Source organism: Pinus tabuliformis, chromosome 2_1 (assembly GCF_031772625.1).
Source record: "Pinus tabuliformis cultivar Carrire ecotype Pingquan chromosome 2_1, CPIR1, whole genome shotgun sequence".
Taxonomy (NCBI): Eukaryota; Viridiplantae; Streptophyta; class Pinopsida; order Pinales; family Pinaceae; genus Pinus; species Pinus tabuliformis.
In genome coordinates this window covers 279,616,900-279,629,554 of record NC_142299.1, presented here as the reverse complement: position 1 = coordinate 279,629,554, position 12,655 = coordinate 279,616,900, and the positions used below count along the sequence as shown (strand labels likewise).

Sequence of the window (12,655 nt, the reverse complement as noted above, 5' to 3'; positions counted from 1 at the left end):
GGCACCTCTAGCCACAGAGGCTATTCTGCCACAAAGGCAAGAACTTCAGCCACAAATACTCTGTAGATGGTTTCTGTCTCACCACCAACCATCACATTACAGTGACAAAAGATGGTTTCAGGCTGACCATAAACCATTACAAAGTGGTTTTAAGATCACCATGAACTTTCAGATGCCTTTAAAACTTACATTTCATTCCACATTTTGGAGTTTCTGGGTACATACAATGACCATTACAAAAACTGGACTTGCTTATAACATGCTACGGAGTCTATTCCACAAACCACACTAATTCAAACAAACATCTACTTTGTTGTCCACCATAAACGTTGTCGCTACTGCTTTACCTCATCTGTTCATTGTTCACATCTTGGGCATCCTTGTCTGTTCAAATAACTTCTTGGAACTCCATGCTTAACCTGTCATTCGTTAGAGTTGCAAATTCTAACAAAATAACTTTGCCTACATTGAGTTAGCTAAGCTCAATAAGGAACAGTAATTTTATCCATAATTCCAAGCAATAAAAGAAATAACTTTCAGATTAACAAAGCATCAAATTTCTATATCTCTGCAGTCTCATAAATTCTAAAGCCCAAGTGCAACATTGACCACCATTCCAGCTCTAAGGACTTTGTCATTCCTCGCATTCAAGCTCAATCTGAACTCCCGGAACTCGATTCTGATCGTTGTTTTCTACCTCCTCCAGCTACAATCAACATATCCCCCTTGGGATGGAACTGCTATGACAGAGTGGATGTCGTTTCCGCTATTGATTTTGTTTATAATCTACCATGTAAGAATATGATCCACATCTTGGCACAAGAAATCTTTATAGAAATCGGTAATGAATACATTGTCCATCATATATTCCTGCTGGTTTTGCGTCAGGGGAAGTAGTTTAAATGAGAATATTATGCCAGAATATAAAATATTTGCAGTGCCCAATAAATATTCTTTCTGTACATGAAAGAAACTAGTACAAAAAAGAACACTATTCCTAATCAGTTCTATCAAAAGATGTAGCACATCAAAGAGCATCGTTGTCGGTCGTCGGAGCTCAGAGTGCAAAAGATGCAGGCCAGGCATTCATCCGGAAGGCTCAGGCTGTAATCTCTGCCCAAATTCACATCGTTTTCTTCACGTTTTAAGGCATGTACCACGGAAGAAGACGAGGCGCCCTCCCAAGTAACCCCTCTGCATTTCTTCACCTTCACCTTCACCAACTTTGGACACCCACTGACCAAGGACTCGAGCCCATCATCTGAAACTAGACAACCCTTGATGCACAACTTCTTCAAAGAAAGACATTTCGCAGCGATACAAGAGATCTCTGTATCCCCAATCGTCTCACTGCCACAGAGAGCCAACCTCTCCAAGACCTGGCAATTGGAAGCCAGAGGACTCAAGCTCGTTGCAGTCAGATTCAAGCCAATCAACACCAACTCCTGCAAATTTTGACACTTTTTCCCACGGCAATAAGCCCCTCGTCGCCTATCCGATTAGTTTTCCAACCATCTATATGCAACTTCCTTAGATTTTTGCAGTTGTTAGGGATCGCCGCAAGCCCGATGTTCGTGCACTCCAGAGTCTTCACCAGATGCAAGACCTCCAATCCTGCGCACCTTGAAACAACCATCAGGCCCCGATCACTTACCTGCAACCTCTCGAGATGCACCTCAACCAATCCACTCACATGATTAGTGATCACCTCAAGCAGCTTATCCCAATCCCCTGAACATCGAAACAGCTTGAGGGTACACAGGTTCTTCGATCCAGCAATCAGGGGTCCAAAATACTACCCGTTAAAAAGTTCCTTCAGGAAAATACTCTTCAACATCACACACCCAAGGCCGATAACATCAACACTCCCGTCAGCCAAACCCCTCAACCGCTTAACAAACAACTCCTCTAACCCTACACAATACTTAAGAACAACATTCATCCCCTTTGCCCCAAAAGTACAAGACCCACATGACAATTTTTTTTAGACCAGTACACAGCTTAGCAAAATTCTCGATACCCACATCAAATAACTCCCTACAGGCCTTCAATTTCAACTTTTTAAGGCTCTTACAATGAATTCCAATTTTAATCAAGCCCTTTTCTTTTACACTTACCATTCTGCGATTGCACCTAAGAGCAAGATTGGTCACATGATCGAACCTGCTCAAGAGGGTTGGGATTGCCGCTGAGATATCCAACTGGGCATCCAAGGATAGCCGCTGGCGATTCGAACCCTCGACAAGAATAGGGATTTTTGACCAAACCAACTAACAGTTCAGCTCAGCTCTTCATATAACTCAAAAATTGCATGGGCAATTCAGCTAACAATGATTGCGTAATTGTTTCTTCACTTGGCAAATTCCACAGGGGGACAAATTGCATTATATCACATGTCATGACTCATCCAATGGAACTTTCTAATGGTTCGCCTTTATCTATCGGCCTCATCATGGAAGAAGCCACAAATCGTCTGCTCCAGATCGGGCAACAAAATCGTAAGCCCAAGTTCTCCAAGTCATGGCCAAGGTCATCGACAAAGATCTGTTGTCATCGCAACCAGCCATCACTGGCCCTTGCACACCCAAAACTGATTGGCAAATCCGAAGCCGACACCAAGTAAAATGCGCCCTAGAATAAGCATCTATACGTTAACAGCCGTGCCATTAAGGGTAGAACCGATCTGAAAACTGGTACCCTTTTCTTCGTGGTCTCATTAGGGTAGACAATGCTACTTTCTGTGGCAGAATTTTTCTCCAAGAGACGTTGGCTCTTTAACAATGCCAACAGATCTCAAACAGATCTCCGAACTCGTAGTGTCTTGACTCTTTACGTAGCACGGTCGATTCCTCTGATTCATAAACCTGCATCATGGCCTCTATTTACACAGGAAGATGTTAAATATCGCAGCACCATAGTGATGGACAAATATAAAAAATGGATTGGAAAACCAATCTCTTTATTTCTCTATGTCCACGAAGGGCTAGAGGCCCTTACGGGCTCTGAAGCTCCGATACCAAGATAAAATAGCACACAACAATATATTCTATATTATGAATGAGGAAATTGCACACATATTTATACAAGTAATGGTCTCAAGATATGAATTCTATCTTAGACGTACAGTGGTGTGGTTGAGAGATTCTCTCAACCACACACTAAAGTAGGAGAAACTAAATTCCTATTATGTAAGAACAAACTCCTCAAATGGAGAATTACAACCATAGACAAGTAGGAATTAATTATTTCTAACTAAGTTTGTGTGATCAATTGAAGAGTCTAGAATCCAGCGTATGTTATTCAGTGTGTAAATTATTTGTGCTATTTTTTGTTTCTCTTCTCTTCCTTTGCGAGAGTTATGCTAGTGGCATATATTCTATTGATTGTCTCACTTCTCCTTATTGTCACACTACTACTATGCTTCGTGTTTGGTTTCCAAAATGTGCCGGTCTTAGTGTAAATCGGGTTCCCTCTCCAAAGAGCCATATTTGAATTGGCTCAAATCTTGTCCAATAATCATAATGTTGGTAGCAATTAGTTTCCTACTTTCCCTATACATTCAAATCGGCCGAAGGTATTAATAATATCAATATTAAACCCTAATTTCATCTCAGATTTTACTTGTTTTGTGAAGAGAGGATATAATTTGTTTGTACAATGCAATAATTAAGTTGACTAATAAAAACCCTAAACTACAACATGCGAGAAACTGCTAATTTGAGTTGTATCGATCTTTTCAAACACCAAAGAACTTTGCGAAAAAAATTATTTTATAACATACCTATCACAAAAGTATAATCCTGGCCGATAGGGGAAGAGGAAAGGTCGGGCATTTCGGCTCATTCCAAAGGAGAACAGATCAGGCAGCTCGAATTTTAACAAGCAAACTATTGGCATTCTTACTAGAAAAGATTCCTCGTTATTCCAATAATAATTAGAGAGCAGCCTGGTACTACAACCTGATCCTATTGTCTCATGTTTAAGTTTCGTCGCTAAATAGTTTATATATTAGATCATGAGTCACATTTATAGTGCAATCTTTGTTTTTATTTTCCACAGATTAATCATAGGCTTAAATTTATTTATCAAACACATATTTGAATATATTGATATTAGTGTGCTAGTGCAACCATCATGTGTGATTCTACATATACAATACCCACACTGGGCATGATACTCCAACTCATACATAATTAATAACAACATGACCATTTTTTGCTTTCATGCGTTCTTCTTGATCAATATTGTCATGGGTATCTAGAACATTATCGAATTATAACTATCAAGATTGCATACATTTTCTACTACCCTTCCATTGTATCTCACTATTGTTGTATTTAATGGTGTGTTCTGAAAGGTACACATATCTTTATCTACGACTCCTTCCTCATCATAATTAGAGTATGAATCCACATCCCTTCTCTTGAAGGGATTATGAAATTTGGGTTCACAATCATGTAGTTGGACCTTCTTGCTCATGGGGGTATTCCAGTAATTCTTTATTTCATTGTCTATTCTACTAGGAAGTCCCCCAGTGATCAGTGCCCATCTACACAGTGCACATTATCATGACATATTAATGGTCCTCTACCTAATTGTATATAATATGCCAGTAGTTCTTTATTGTTTATTCCACTAGGAAGTCCCCAGAGATCATTTCCCATGTTACCATGACATATTAATGGTCCTCTACATAATTGTATATAATACCCTCTAAAATTTTAAGAGAAGACATTGAAATGATTCTACCAATTCAAAACTATAATCATTCCACCCATTTAAAATTGGTGATTTTGATATGGATATCTGATATTTATAGAGAAAGATATAAATTAAAATCTAATAAATAGATAGATGAAATATAATAAATTATTAAATTTCTTATCTTTTTAAATGCTTTATATGGCTGCCATTTTAGTCCTCGTGAGTCAGAAATAATGGTCAAACAGATAACTATAAATATTTTATACCAATAGATTTATACGTTGAATCGTCCACAATACAGTCTACCAATAGATTTATACGTTGAATGGTCCATAATAAAGTGGTTTAGAATAAAGTGCTTTAGTCGCTTTTATGGCGAAGTGCATTTTTCATATGGCACGGCTTCTTTCCAAAGAGAGGTTTTGGGATGTGTCCAGTGTCCTGAACTTGCTCCTTTTTTCATCATGATTGTGAAACGCATTTGTCCTTAACTTGCTCCTTTTTCTATGCACGTGCCAATGTTGTCCAACGGTGGGCTCCTCCGACTGGTTTCGAAGCCTAGTATATTAGTTAAAGACACATTATTGGAACAAAGTCTTCCTTGCGCGCGTTGCTGTCTCTGGAAGAGTAGACCTAGTAAACGTCCCCACAGAGCTTGGAATTTTATACTCGAACAAAATAAGGGCTAGGTTCTCCTTCCCTCGTCCATTGGATTTCAGGAATGACGTTTTAGATGCCCACGAGAAAGGCTTTGAAACTAATCCATTGGAACACAGAGAGGCAAAGCCGACGGTCTTGCACTATTCGCATAAAAGGATAGAGGGGGTCGATGATGGGAAGTGTTCAATGTCTTTGTTTCGCCATAATTGTGAAGCGCCGTGACTATGCACGTGCCAATATCGTGCTCGGAGAAGCACCTGTTAAATTTGACTCTTTTTGAAATTCTAATGTTATTATTTTATTTTTTTTAAACAGAATGTTGATAAATTTAAGAAAAAATTAGTTATATTTCAGGAGTGATTTCTCTGTAATCATTGACCATCAAATTCCATTCTTGCATTTAGTTGTCAGTTCTATTTCTCTCCTGTTGCTGGCTTCGTTAATATCGCCACTGCCGCCCTCAAAAGCTCCACTACCTTGTAATTCCAGTGCTTGCCTATCCGCTCCGCTCCGCAGAATCGAACATGCTTCTCTTCTCCGCCACCCATTTGACATACAGAAGAGCGATAATGGCTGAGGCCTTCGGATCAGAGTCTGTCCACAGTTTGTTACAAAGCTGATCGAAAAGAGGAGGCTTAACGTTGATGAAGGCGGGCGTCCTGAGGGCAGGTTCTGCCATACTCCTGAACTGCAGAAAGATTACGAGAAGTTGGTGAAACCAAGCGGTCATTGCTGGAAACCGACGCTGGAGTGTATCAGGGAAAAGGAGAACAACGTCGGCCACAATATATTCACGAAAATTAATAGATAGTGACTGATTACCAGTTCTTGAATCGAGAGTATTTTATTGACGATTGTGTAAATTAACTCAACAGAGTTAGGAAAATATTTGGTGTTCAATATTATACAATGCTTCCTTATACAGTTTTTTTTTCTCCCAATAACCATGATAAACATTTAGTCTAAACGAATAGACGCGCGACATTGTCCTGCTCCATTTCAATTGGTAGATTAGTAGATCTTACCTAGCATGTCCTAACAAAAAATTTCAAAATCAATTTATTTAATGATACAGTCGCGCGTTAGCTGTCATTCGTGAAAGACTTAGGACAATATGCAGCCACAACTTCTAACAAAAACTGTGAGACATAAGTTTAGAACATCAAAATTGCCAAGCCTAAGGACAATTAAAATGGTTATCTACTATGACAACAAACTACTCAACTATTACATATGTCTCATCAATCCATGATCATCTAAATTTATACAAAAATTATATTGGTAATTGCCCCTTTAGATTCATAGAGTTATGGGGGTGTCATCCCTTCGAATAAAAATATCTTAAGGCAGTGTTGCAATGGTGGGCATTATAGGAGGTGCAGAAGGCGTTATAGAAGTTGGAAAAAGTGCGTGATTGAATAATTTATTTTTCTAACGGAAGTAACTATCTCCTACACTCCCATTTAATTACTATTAATAATTTACCTGAATTAACATAACTTAAACATATTTTTGGTCTAAGTTTTAGCTGGATTTACAATGACTCAAAAACATTGACATCAGCTCTTGGATTGGATGTCTTTTTTCCTTGTCTTCAGGTTAATGTATTTTGTGAATTGCTTCCTCTTTGTGTATCCTTTGAATTTCTTTATCTTTGTCTTTTTGTTGTAGACTCCAAATTTCAGTTTCTTCATTTTTTTTAGTTGTTCCATCGTTTTATCTTTGTTTATCATAAAAATGTAGAAAATCATTTCAGGTTGTCCATGCATGTCCTATACTACTTCAAAAATCTGCTTGTATGTGGATCATTGCCACATGTCATCTTCCATAGCTTGCTCTTCATCATCAATATTTTGATTATCAATTTGTTGCAACATAAGTCCATAATAAAATTTTATTTCTTCAAGACTCCAATACATGAAGATTTCATTGACATTCTCATTTTCTACATCATGCATGTTGTCTTCAACATTCATTGTCACAACTTCTATGCATGTTATCTTCAACATTCATTGTCACAACTTCTATGCAGACTTCATCAACACATGGAGTTTCAAGAGATGCTTCAAGGAACTTTAATTCTTCATCAAAATTTATTGCTTCTTCTTGGTTGTTGCTGACATCTGCACACTCAAAAATAATGTTTGACATCTGCACACTAAAGTTAAGTTTATATGAAAAACATCTTCAGAACCATATTGGTTATGTTTATTCTCCTCTATAGTGAGATCTTTCTCCTCTTGTCTTCGACTTGGTTTCTAGACACAAGTGGGTTTTCTCTCGCCAAATAACAACATATCAATAAAATGTTTTTGTTGCATCATGTGCAACTACTCATCACTAGTTAATTGTTCTTCATCAAAGTTAACATCAACAGTTTCAATTCTTGGATCCAACAAATAACTTGCATCTTCATTGGTAGCATTATCTATGCCAAACTCAACTGATGCCGGTAACATATCATCATCATTGTCATCCACATTCAAGTAGGATTCAACAAATTCTTCATCTTCCTATAGATGTTGATCCTGCAAATATACCTTCCTTTTCATCTTCAAACACTGCTACAACAAGTTGTACAACACTACTCAACTTGATTACTCCAATTTACACTAAAAATCTCCTTCCTTTCCATCTTCAAACACTGCTACAACAAGTTGTACAACACTACTCAACTTGATTACTCCAATTTACACTAAAAATCTTTTGAATTATATCCTGAGCCTCATTTGCTATGTTTGCATCTGCAATGAGGAGAAGAATGTTGTCATTTACCCATTCATTTATGCATTTTAATATCAAGGCATTCTTTTGACTTTTGACTTCCAACTCTTTCAAATAAACATAAAACAATTCTTACTATTGCTTTGAATTTCTCAGCTTCTTGGTTTTTCCTATTTTAATCCCCTTATACTTTACGATGTTCAATATAAACAGGATTGTAAAACCATAATTTTTTTTTGGTTCTTTCATAATATGACTACGCATTTTCTTGGAAATGTTCACCATATTTATACCCGGCCTTTCTTATTCAAGAATTCAAAATTTTCAAAAATTGTAAACTTTAAACTTTATAAATTTAACCACAGCTAAACATTAGAGAGGAAAATACCAGATCAGAAAAGTCCACAATAATATTTAGAAGAATAGGATGATCCCTGATTCTTCCCGTATCAAATCCTCTCCAATACCAAATGTAGATATAGTAAAATGCCACGACATTTGAATGTAGAAATAACAACAACTATACAGGCTCTGGATAATATCGCCACTCAAATCTGACATATCTTTCAGATTTTTAATCTCCACTCAAGCATCGCTAAACAATCTTACAGTTTCCTCTGATAAATAATTTGAAAACAAATTTATTTCCTCTTCTTTGTGTCCTGAAATGACTTAAGTTTTAATCCTTTTCGCCCCTCTGTAAGTGACAAGTCTCACTCATAAAAACCTGACTTCTCTGTTCACTGAACTGCAAATAGTTTTGAGCCCACAATGGGTCAAAGCTAAGCTTCAATGCCAAAACTCATTGGCATTTCTGGACGCTCTACACTGCAATCGCAAACCCTATGCCAAATGGCCTGAACCAATTCCTATATAGGCAACATGCAACAATAAATTTGTGCTCAATTGCTACACTTTTCTTCCAGGCCACAATCCTCGGCCAATTCACACGCAATTCATTACAGTTTTGCGACACAATCAACACTGAAAGGAGGAGTTTTCTTACAATCCTAAGACTCAGCGCTAACCACCACATCCATAGGAAGCTATCGTTAAACACCACTCACCAGAACTGGAAAAGAGAAAACACCCATAGCTCATGCTCTAAGAGCTGAGTTGATCTCAGCAGTGTCCATTCCATGTGATCAAACAAAATACCATCCTCTAAAAAAAAACCTACGGATATTAAAATCCTAGGCTCACTAATAGCTTTAATAGAGGGTATCAACATGCACTTAAAGATAGGACACTACTACACGTGGGGGGTTTTAAGACAATATTTGAGTCAATTGTGTTAACTTAAGACAAAAAGAAACTCAAATATTGTCTCTAAGTGGGTGTCTCAAATATAATGTCTCAAAAATTTGTCTCTATAAAGACAATATAGAACACATATTGTTATTGTCTCTATAAAGACAATTTGATTTGTCTCTCTAGAGACAATTTCATTTGTGTCCCTTGAGAGACAATTACATTTTTGTATTTTTAGACAATTCCATAATTCAAACTATTGTCTCTCTAGAGACAATATAAAAAATTATTTAAAAATAAATAAATGTCCATAATTCAGACTATTGTCTCTCTAGAGACAAAACAAAAAATTATTTAAAAAAAAATAAATGTCCATAATTCAAACTATTGTCTCTTTAGAGACAATATAAAAAATTATTTAAAAAAAAATAAATGTCCATAATTCAAACTATTGTCTCTCTAGAGACAATATAAAAAATTATTGTAAAAAAGTAAATAAAATCATTTTGAATGTATGCTCGCCCGTATCGTTCTCACCTGGAATAGATTCGTAAGATAATAAGCAGGAATATTCCACACAATACAGAGTTAACAAAATGTGTGTATGCCTCGAGACACTTAGTATGCGCGTTAGTATTAGATAAAGATTCAATTCAAACAGGGTGTTAGTAGTTGAGTTCCAACATATAATTGATCAAGACACAATGTTCTGGCCGTAGCTGATCAACAATGCCTGCCTGTAATTGATGAAGAAATCTAAAATGTCCAAGAGTAGGATTTCTTTAGAAGGGTAAAATCACTAAAAGCATGATACTTTAAAAATTTTAAGGCTTACTTTAGGTCTGCTTCAGAGTAGCCTATATGAAGGGTAAGTGTTTTGTTCCAACATGGATCCTTCCTCAAAGTGCATCGAGTAGTGTAGACAGCAGCAAGCATTGATGGATCGTAGATAGTCCATGCGCTTTATGGACATATCTTGCCATGCCAAGCACTTAATGTCCAAGAGGCTTATAAAGGGATAAGAGGCAAAAAGAGGAAACAGGCATATTCAACAACAAAATAATAGAACGAACGAGAAGTGAAACACAGCCAAACCACATAGCCTCCAATTCAAATATAAGTAGACAATACTGGCATCCCTTGTATGACTGAAAACAACATAAATGTTTTCATGTCATTGTCAATAAAATTGAATGTAGGCTAAGAGCATCATGCTTTGAATTCCCTGAGACTCTCTCAACCAAATATTTTTGTTGAATTTACAATTTATTTCATCCAATTTACAATTTCTTTCATCCATTAGGAGCATCATGCTTTGAATTCCTCGAGACTCTCTCAACCAAATATTTTTGTTGAATTTACAATTTCTTTCATCCAATTTACAATTTCTTTCATCCATTAGGACATCAGAACATGCTGGAATAACAACACAAGACATACTATTCATGTTCTTGAATATAACTTTAACACCATATATAATCATAATTCCATAAGGCTTGGTAAGCAATAAGAAGCACTTATTTCTATACAGTTAAAAAGTGGCCATAAAAAGATTTGAAACAAGTTAGCAAGACTGATGGTCCCAATGCACAATTATTTTTCCAAATCAGAAAATACACATCTTTGTGGATGCACACTACTGCAAATCTAGAATATTTACATTAATCTAGGTGAAGAGAGCAATTCCCCTAGTTAAGCAAATAACTAACTCTTGAAATTCTTCTCTGGCATCTCCGTCATTGTCTTTAAAATTTGAGAATTGTCGTCAGTAATACTTCCTTGTGTCCATCATTTTAACATCTCCAAGGTTGCTTTTGGCTGATCCATTGGGACCATATGACCTACATCAAACCTGGTGCAGCAAAATAGAAGATTCTATAAGGAAGAAATTATCTACTTGTACAACGAAATCAAAGATGATCATCGAGTGCCTTTTGCCTTGAGAAAACTGAGTGGTCCATAAATGGTTATTAAACTTACTTCCTTATCATCTACAAGGAAGGATTTTGTAGGTGCCTTCTTGAAATTCTCACTTCTAGACCAATCCGTGGAATTCACCCATCTTGAATTGCGTGAAAGACACATAATTTGAACAATTAACTTTTCAATTTTGAAGATTAGACTAACAAGCCTGAAAAACACAACTGCAAATAAGTTAATAACAGACTTAACACCTAAATCATAAAGTCATTGTCCAAAACAAAAACAATATGTTATATGTATACAGTATCATTACCTAACCAATTGCAAATGAGATCATATTCTCCTACATAAACTAGCAACTTAACACCATCCTCCAAGAGTGTTGGAATGCCAACTTCCATATTCTGCATCTAGTCAGTAAGCATAGCTTCATAAACCAAGGGGCTACAGGAGACAAATTTTCAGCTGCCAACCCCTAGGGCATCCCTAACGGAACCCTGGTTTAATTAATTCTCCATATTCGAAAAATCATAGCATAGGCCACCATTGCACTCCTTCCGAACATCATAGTACTGCAAAATATAAAACAAAATAATGAAAACTAATATCGTAAGATATATAAAACAACGATGACAAACTACATTTTAAGATACAAAATGCTGATAAAATAAACATAATGTCTGGTTGCCCAGTATTTAGAATTTAAGTCTTACACTGATATTCCCAACTAATTCCATAATGGAATTGAAACTTGAGGTGCACACCAAGTATGATGCAAAGCATGTGACAGCCCCTTTGGTACCTAGCAAGTTATCACACCGGCTAGAATCAGAACCTACATTAAGAACCTTCGATAAAGGATCCATCATAAGATCAGCCGTAACCAGTTACTTAAAACACTTCACAAATGGTAACTAAGGATCATAAAGAAAACAACATTTAGCCATCAAGCTTCTCGCAATTTAAAACATAGTAACAAGATTTCAATATGAACACATACAAATCTAGTTCAGTAAACAAAGTATACATCTCATAAATATGAAAATATGCATTTATTTCCAAATTTTAATAGGATTTCAACCCCATGAAAAAATGTTCCTTGAAATTTGATGACTAGTTTATATTTATAGGTGTCTATTTCTGAGATTTTTGGGCTATTTTTTACGGATTAAAGGCCTACAAGCATCAAATACATGAGATATATTATCAAAAACGATAAAAAGTGGACCATACTGCAAAATGTTTGTAAAAACACACAATAAACAAGAATGAACTAACTAGAGGAGGGAAAAGCATCACCTATGCACAATTTTTTGAGATCCAGATAAGCCTTCACTACTGTTATGGAAAACGCTTGCACAAACAACTTTAAAAATACATTGAATATTTCAAA

The 12,655-nt window shown here is 36.4% G+C and overlaps 1 pseudogene; it reads right to left on the bottom strand.

The window, feature by feature from the left end:
* Positions 1 to 1,010: 1,010 nt before the first annotated feature.
* LOC149199854 (F-box protein At1g47056 pseudogene) lies at positions 1,011 to 11,672 on the bottom strand (annotated as a pseudogene).
* Between the last annotated feature and the right edge of the window lie 983 nt (positions 11,673 to 12,655).